At 49.6% G+C, this 8,836-nt stretch overlaps 1 long non-coding RNA gene across 1 annotated transcript; it reads right to left on the bottom strand.

The window, feature by feature from the left end:
- Positions 1-6,602: 6,602 nt before the first annotated feature.
- LOC115600316 lies at positions 6,603-8,404 on the bottom strand. Its single transcript, XR_003988900.1, has 3 exons — positions 8,210-8,404; positions 7,596-7,659; positions 6,603-6,766 (listed from the first exon to the last, which is right to left on the bottom strand). It is a non-coding gene; the product is annotated as an uncharacterized LOC115600316 (long non-coding RNA).
- Positions 8,405-8,836: the final 432 nt, after the last annotated feature.

The following is an 8,836-nucleotide window of genomic DNA, read 5'->3' as shown; positions in this document are numbered from 1 at the left end:
TCCCTTGCCCATCCTGCAGGTGCTCTTTGATTGCACTGAGGATGAGCTGCTCCATAACCCTGCCAGGCACTGAGGTCAGGCTGACAGGCCTGGAGTTTCCGGGTTCTCATTCTGGCCCTTTTTGTGGATTGGTGTGACATGCCCCAACTTCCAGTTGTCTGGGATGTCCCCAGTGAGCCAGGGCTGTTGGTAGATGATAGAGAGAGGCTTGGGGAGCTCTTCTGCCAGCTCCTTCATTACCCTTGGGTGGATCCCATCTGGTCCCATAGACTTGTGGGGATCCAAGCAGCTCAGTAGGTCACTGACTGTGTCCTTCAGGATTACAGGGCGGGTGTTTAGATTCATGTCACTTTCTATGAGCTCTAGAAGACATCCATCTTCAGGGAAACCTGTCTTTCTGCTGAAAACTGAGGTAAAGAAGGTGTTAAATACCTCAGCCTTTTCTTCATCTTTGACAACTATATTCCCACCCGTGTCCAGTAAAGGATGGATGTTTCCTTGCCCCTTCTTTTGCTGCTGATGTATCTGTAGAAGGACTTTTTGTTATCCTTCACAGAGGTGGCGAGATTCCGTTCACATTGTGCCTTTGTCTCTCTGATTTTCTTTTGACATGACTTAACAATATTCCTTAATTCCTACTCAGTAGTTAGCCTTTTTTCCACAATTGGTAGGCCCTCCTCTTAACCCTAATTTCTTTCAAAGTCTCCCAATTCAGCCAGGCCGGTCGTCTTCCCCGCCGGCTCGCTTTTCGGCATACTGGGACAGCCTGCTCCTGTGCTTTTAAAACTTGTTCCTTGAAGTATGACCATCCCTCCTGTACCCCTCTGTTTTCAAGGTCTGTTTCCCAGGGTATACTCTGAACAAGTCTTCTGAATAGGCCAAAATCTGCCCTCCGGAAGTCCAGCGTAGAGGTCTTATTGACGACCCTCCTTGTATCCCTGAATATGAAAACTTTGTTATTTCATGGTCGCTAAGTCCCAGGCGTCCACCGACCACCACATCTCCCACCAGCTCCTCTCTGTTTGTGAAAAGAAGGTCAAGCAAGGCTCCATCCCTGGTGGGCTCATTTACTAGCTGGAGCAGGAAATTATCCTCTATACACTCCAGGAATCTCCTAGACTGCTTCCTCTCTGTGGTGTGGAGTTCCCAGCAGATGTCTGGTAGATTAAAGTCGCCCACAAAGAAACAAGGGATGGACGATTTGGAGACATCCGCCAGCTGCCTGTAGAATTAATTCATCATCCTCATCATCTGATTTGGTGGTCTGTAACAGACTCCCATCACAATATCAGCCTTGTTGATCTTCCCCTTGATTCTGATCCACAGGCACTCCACCTTATTATTACAGACTTCAATTTCTACACTGTCAGAGACTCCCTAACATATAGGGCTACCCTCCGCCTCTCCTACCCTGCCTGTCCCTTCTGAAGAGCCTATAGCCATCCCAGTCATGGGAGTCATCCCACCACGTTTCCGTGACAGCGAACTAATTCATAGCTTTCCTGATGCAGCGATGGCTTTCCAGCTCCTCTTGTTTGTTGCCCATGCTGCGTGCATTGGTGTACATGCACTTTAGCTGGGGCTGCTGGTTTGTCTCGTACCTTGGGTAGATAGGAAATTTCCAGGGGTCAACAATGGGTCCTTGTGGCCAAGAGGGCCAATGGTGTCATGGGGTGCATCAGGAAAACTGTGTCCAACAGATCTCGGGAGGTTTTCCTACCCTCCACTCTGCCCTGTGGGACCACACCTGAAATAATGGATCCAGTTGTTCAAGGGGCAGGAATCTACTGGAGAGTGGGCAGGGAAAAAAAAAGGCATAGGGTGCACCTGACTTTTAGCAAGCCCTTTGCCTTGCTCTACCATTGTCCTATTGTAGCCAGACTGGGGATGTCTGGATTGAAGACGTGGGTGATGTGATGGGTGGGAAGTTCACGAGATGATGAGTGTCACAGTGCCATCAGGGATCCAAAGTCCTCCTGGCAAGCAGTGATGGTGCCTCAGTGTCCAGAAAGTTGTGCCAACACTGTTTGCTGTCTTTATAATCCCCCTGTGGGGTGGGACAAAAGGCACTTTCAGCCCCTGTGTGGATGAAGCCACGCTGGGAAAGCCCTTGAGCAACCTCATCTGGTTCATCCCTGCCTTGAGCAGGGGCACTCAGACAAGGAGATGCTCAGGGGTCTCTTCCAGCCTGAGGTATTCTGTGATTCAGAATCATCGGGCAGGGTCAATGGGATGATCTGTAGGGGACAACATAAGCCCATGTTCAAAAAGGGGACAGAAGGAAGATCCAGGGAACTCCAGGGCTCGCGTCATTTACACCTCTTTACCCCACTAAGGTCAGGGGAGCAGATCCTCCTGGAGGCGCGCTGCTGCGAGCAGAAGAAAATATGGAAGAGGTGATTGGGCTATATCAATCGCCACTTCCCAGGAGGGAAACCGTGCCTGACACACCTTGTGCCCTTCTATGGAAGATCACAGCATCGATAGACAAGGAGAGACACCAAGGTCAGCTACCTGGACATGAGCAAAGCCTTTGACACTGTCCACACAAGGTCCTGGTCTCCAACCTGTAAAAGATGGGTTTGATGGCATGGATGGACATGGGTAGAGAAGAACTGCCTTGATGGCTGCACCCAAAGTGTGGCCACAGGATGATCAGAGGGCTGGAGCACCCTCTCCTATGAAGACAGACGGAGAGACTTGGGGTTATTTGATCTGGAGAGGAGAAGGCTCCGAGCAGACCTTCAGCCTTCCAGTACCTGAAGAGGGCTACAAGAAGCTGGTGAGGGACTTTAGGACGTTCAGTAGTGAAGGACAGGGGGGAATGGATTCAGATTAGAGGAGAGTAGATTTAGATCAGATCTTAGGAAGAAGTTCTTCACCATGAGGGTAGTGAGCCCCCTTGGTGCAGGCTGCCAGAGAGGTGGTGGAAGCCCCATCCATCCCTGGAAGTTTTTAAGGCCAGGCTGGATGGGGCTCTGAGCAATCCTGATCTAGTGGGAGGTGTCCCTGCCCATGGCTGGGGGGGTGGACAGATAAACTGGGCTTACTAGAGAGGAGCCTGGAAATGGCATGTCAGTTGCCCACATGGTTAGCTTGGGGGAGGGGGGGCTTCAAACTGAAGGACCTGCAGGGGAGGATCCAAAGATGGCAATGATCACCCCACCATCACCACTACAACTGAGCTGGGACGAAACCAGGCCAGCCAGAGGAGTGCAAAATGTTCCTTGGCTGTCTCCTCAAATAGGAACCAAAGGATCAGCTCCTGAAGTGCATGGATACAAACACAAGCAGCCTGGGAAATCCAGTGGAGGAACTGGAGCTCCATGCCCAGTCAGGTAGTTCTGATATCACAGGAACAACAACTGAAACATGGTGGGAAGGGTCACAGGACTGGAGGATCATGACAGAAGGCTATGGGCTCTTCTGTAAAGACACAGAAAAGAGAAAAGCCTCAGAATCAGCTCCTCAAACACCCAGAGCTTTTGCCAGCTGTGCAACTCGAGCATTTCAAGCACACCCAATCCAAACACAGCTCTCCCAGCAGCCACAGGGCCTCTGCCATCAACATCTTCAAGCAGGGGAAAGGAACCGCTCTGAGAGCTGCAGGGCAGAGGAGAGGGGCAGCTGAGAGCAGTCCCCGAGGGGAGAGCAGTGCTGGAGCAGAGACACCTTCCCCTCTGGGGAAAGGAGAGAGGAGAAGGGAGAGAGACTGAGGGGCTGGAAACTCAACTGCACAGCTGGCATGGAACAGCCCTGCTGGAAAGGAAAAGAAGGAAATCTAGACACAGAGAGGCAAAAGCCATCTCACCTTCCTGCCCCTTGCCCCAGACATGCTCACGCTGCTCAAATGTGACTTTTTTCTAAAATTTTAAGTATTTCAGTTAAAAACTGATGTCACCGTGGTGTGGGTTTTTCCAGGGCTGCAGATCCACATCTGCCCCTCCGTGCTCCTCCATGGGCTGCAGGGGACAGCTGCCCTCTCCCCACAGCCTGCAGGGGAACTTCTGTTCTGGCCCTTCCTTCAGTCACTGACCTTGGGGTCTTGTGGAGGGCTGGCAGCAGGCTTCCACCTCCTTCTCCAGGGACATCTTGGGCATTTTCTGCCACAGACATTCCATGGTCACCCAGGGCAGCTGCTGACTCCTGAGGGAGGTGCTCTCCCAGATATGGGCACCCTAGGTCTCCACATCCCTTATATACCCCCAGGTATCCAGGCACCAGACCCTGCATCACAAAGCCCTGGTGGTGGCTGTGGAGACTCTCAGGCCTGGAACTGGCTGGGACTGTGTCACAGAATCATGGAATCATGGAATGGGTTGGGTTGGAAGGGTTCAAGATCATCTAGTTCCAACCCAACCCATTCCATGTTTCCATGATCCCACTCAACTGAAGCCAACCCTGCCCCTTTCCCCATGGAACTCACTTCTTAATCCCATCCACAGCATCAGCCTCACTCAGCAGTAGTGTCTCTTGGAGCTGCTCCAGAGTGAGCTTCCCGTGCTCCTCCTGCTCCATGATCCTACAGATCATTCCCATGACCCTCCAGATCATTCTCAATCACAGAATACCTCAGGCTGGAAGAGACCCCTGAGCATCTCCTTCTCTGAGTGCCCTGCTCAAGGCAGGATGAACCAGATGAGGTTGCTCAAGGGCTTCCCCAGCGTGGCTTCATCCACAAAGGGGCTGAAAGAGCCTTTTGTCCCACCCCACAGGGGGATTATAAAGACAGCAAACAGTGTTGGCACAAGTGCTGGACACTGAGGTAATCCCCTCTTTGTCCTTCACCTGCCTGGAACAGGCTCATTTCTCATTCCCATGGTTTTCCTTTTCTCCCAGTCCCAGGGTCAACAAGTATCTGTGTGTGCTGAGGGGGAGAGGCTGTGGTGTCTGCAGCAGGAGCAGCAGCAGCGTTGGCTTTCTGAACAGCAGCAGTGTCTGTGGGCAGCAGCTGCCAAGAAAGCAAAAGTACAAGACAGAAAATTACCTTTATCCTGCCCCAAACCAGGACACACCTGGTTTTTAGCCGTACCTTACACTAAGCAGAGGTCTGCAGAAATAAAATGATATCCTCTGAACTTCAGAATGACTGACAGTGTGGGATGGTGTGACATCAAGAGATACACCCTAGATACAGGAAACACAACCTAGCAAATAGACTGGAAAACCTGTTGGTAAGGTCCTTTGTTCCAGCTGCTGACCACCAAGGGATGGATGCTCTCTGCTTGGCTGTGGGACCCGCTGGGAACAGGACTGCCCCAGAGATTTCTCTGCAGGGACCAAATGCTTCCACCAAAGTATTCCGGAGTGAATTCTTTTCTCCATAAGAGAGTTGAATGGCAAAGCTGTCTGTGCCTTAGAGCTCCCTGCCTGTTTCTTGAAGAGCTGCTCTCTCTGGGGATATCCCAATTCCTCTTTCTGTCTGACAAATAGGAAAGCCCTGTCCCCCTCTGCAGGATGTGTCTGTCGTGTGCTGGTCAGGCTGCAGAAGTCATTCTGTGCAGAGGCAGCACAAGTTTGGACTGGATCCCCAAAGGGAGATGGTGAGATGAGTGTTTGGTGCTGTGAGTTGTGCCTGAAGGAAAGGGAGCAGATCAGAGGGCTGGGTGTGGAGACACGTGTGACAGCTCGAGAGCAGAGCTGCCATGAAGCCTCTTTTAGAATGAGGCTCTGAAACTGGAGTGGCATCAGAAAGCACTGGGAAGAAATCCACTGTCCATGTGCTTTCCTTAGGAAAATGAACCCTCTGGCCCACACCATGGAACTGGAGCTGAGCTCTGGCCCTCAAAACTGAGCCATGCCAGACACGCAGCAAAGGACATGAGCACATTGCTGGTGCCCAAGTGATTTCTGGAGCAGTCTTTCTACTGCCAAGGCCCTTTATGCACTCTTGGAAAGCAGGCTATGTTTTTGCTTCAGAAATGTGAGGGTTTTTCTATTCCATTTCATAAACCAGGCTTGCAAGAAAATGAAAAAGGGTAAAGAGGAGGCACGTTTGGTAGCAGCAAGAAATAAGGGTCAGAGAGTGATGAACATTTAAAATCAAAATCCAAATCAATTTATTTTACAAAAATTACAAAAAAATGAGCGGGGTGGGGGAGGGCAGGGAGGAAAGGGAAGGGAATGGGGGGGGAAGGGAAAGAAGGGGGGAGAAGGACAAATGGGAGGGGAGAGGAAGGAGGAGCGGAGGGGGAAGAAGGGGAGGGCAAAGGGGGAATAGGAGAGGGGGAATGAAAAAGGGAGAAAGGGAGGGGAAGGGGAAAGAGGGAGGGAAAGGGGTAAGCAGAAAGGGGATGGAGAAAGGGGAAGGAGAAAGGGGATGGAGAAAGGGGATGGAGAAAGGGGATGGAGAAAGGGGATGGAGAAAGGGAGAGGTGAGAGAGGGAGAGGACTATGCAGGAGAGGTGTGGAGAGGAGAGGGGGAAGGAAGGGGAAGAAAAGGGAAGAGGGACAGAGGAAGGGGAAGAAGGGAAGAGGGAGGGAGGAAGGGGAAGAAAGGGGGAGGGAGGAGAGGGAGAGAAAGGAGAGGGAGAGGGAAAGAGGAAGGGGGAGGGGAGGGAAGAGAATGGGAGAAGAGGGAAAATGGAAGGGGAAGAGGGAGAGGACTACGCATCAAAAAACCACCAGGGAAGGGCACCAGGGCTGTCATCCATCCAAGAGACTCAGAACATTTATTCAGACTGACAGAAACATATTTTCATCTCTTCTGATCCATCACAAGGTATGGAATAAGCTCCCAAAGATGTAGTTTCAAGTTCATCAGTGTCTGGGGAGAAGAGAGACAAGATTCCTGCTGTTACTTTTACAGGAGAGAGGGGCAAAGAGGTCACTGTCAGAACATTACAGCTACAAAGCCAGAGCTGAACACTCTCTGTGATTAAAAGCAGACAGCAACAGAAGGAAATGGGCTCAGGGGCTTCCTGCTTTGAAAGAGCACCAGTCACTGCAAAGCTGTGACTCTGGAGGAATCATCACAAAATAGGTGCAATTCCTCCTGGGACACCTGGCCTCACATCACAGAACATGTTTGATGCCACGGATGACAAACACTCAACTCCCCTGACGACTGCCTGAACACTACTGAGTGATCTTCCCTAAAGAAAGGATAACTTTTGTCACTGATTAGCCTCTTCTTGCCTATTCAAATAAAAAGACTGCACAGAGGAGCTACAAACACAAGCAAGGAGTAAGGGACAGCAAAGACCAAGAACTGACAGCAGAGGGTGTGTGTTATGGGTCAGTGCTGAAGGCAATCACTGGACACGGGAGGAGAAGTGATGGCTGAAGTCTGTGAAACTCTGTGTAGGGCTCCTTTTGTGTTTGTGATTGAGGATTAACTCCAGAGAAAGGTGACTTCAGATTAAGCAAAGTGTATCTGTGTGGAGGAAATGGGTCAGATTCCTTTCTGCTTGGTTTGTCTTTTGCTTTTTTCTTCAGGCAGCTGCTGAAAGCTCTACAAAGCATTTTGTAAGCAGAAAGTTTCCATGTTCAAGTAAGTGTAAAGATACCAGAAAAAAACCCTGTGCTTAGCACAGGAACTAACAGCTTTCAAGATGTTGTTTTCACGAGTTAGGAGCAGTCATCTCTTTCCTAACTCTACCATGACACATTACCATGTCCAGGTTCTTCAGAGACAAATTCATCCAGTTCCCACTTGTACTAGAATGATACAGAAAACACACCATTGACATTGTGCAATATTAAACTTCTAAAACCATCTTCCAATCCACACAAAACCAGACAAAAACTCCACGGGCCAAACAAGTGAGGCCATAAACCAGCAGAGTGGAGGGAAGGGCCCTCTCTCCAGGACTAAAGGGAGAGCAGTGACCAAATTCACAGCTCCTCCAGGAGAACCCCATAAAAACCCAAATGCCTCCTACACACAGTGGATCTCCCACACTGAGGTATGAAGTGAGATTTATTGCAGATTTATTTATTATAGTCATACATCCTAGATAAGAAAATTTAATTTAAAGCTTAGCTAGGAACATCCTCTGGCATCATCTTTGGTTTCTGGGCACTCTTGGGAAACAGCCCTCAAACCCAAACTTTTCACCCCTAGCACACCTAGATGTTGTGTTGGGATGAGGAGGAGTTACACCAGGAGTAATCCCTTCAAAGGAGTTGTAACTTTAGGCTAAAAAGCACAACCTTGCTTACAGATGCTCTTCAGCAGTAGCTGAGGATGGGATTTCAAAATGTTTACCCTGACTGCAGAAGAGGAAATCCTGTTCATCAATGGTTCTGCTCCTATGGGTGAGCTGGGGATGCTTCCTACTGGACTTCTGTTCAGAACCAGACTGGTGCCAGGATGTCCCAGGTGAGCTGAATGGTGAACTGGATTTGCAGCCACTTCCACGTGTGTTCTTTTATCTTCCAGCAAGCTTTCTGTTGGCTTTTCCTTTTCTGTTTTTCATCAGTTCTGAAACATTCAGACACAAAGAATTCTCTCTGGCAGGAACAGATTAGGAATGACCAAACCCATTTGACCTGAAGGGTTTTGGGGAGCCTGTATCATAGCAGTCAAACCTGCAAGAGCTACCAAGACTGAGATTGCTCAGCACTAAAGCTTCAAAGCAATCTGTGAATGGAGTTTGCTCTGGAATTTTGGGACAACTTCATCTACCTTGGATTTAGCCTCTCCCATTGTTTTTTCCAAGCCCAGGTTGGCTTCCTCCAGGTTCCTGCAGCGCCTCGTAGCAACTTCCAGTGAAGCTTCTGCCACAGACAGCTTTTTAATGTCAGCTCTCTGACATTAAATGAAATGGTTAGATGAGCATGAAAGAAGTTATAAGAACATCAATTCTTTGCTTAATTTAACTTATTTGATTAT

Source organism: Calypte anna, unplaced genomic scaffold (assembly GCF_003957555.1).
Source record: "Calypte anna isolate BGI_N300 unplaced genomic scaffold, bCalAnn1_v1.p scaffold_220_arrow_ctg1, whole genome shotgun sequence".
NCBI classification, from domain to species: domain Eukaryota; kingdom Metazoa; phylum Chordata; class Aves; order Apodiformes; family Trochilidae; genus Calypte; species Calypte anna.
Note: the sequence above shows the minus strand (reverse complement) of the source record. Positions and strands in the feature narration are given on the sequence as shown.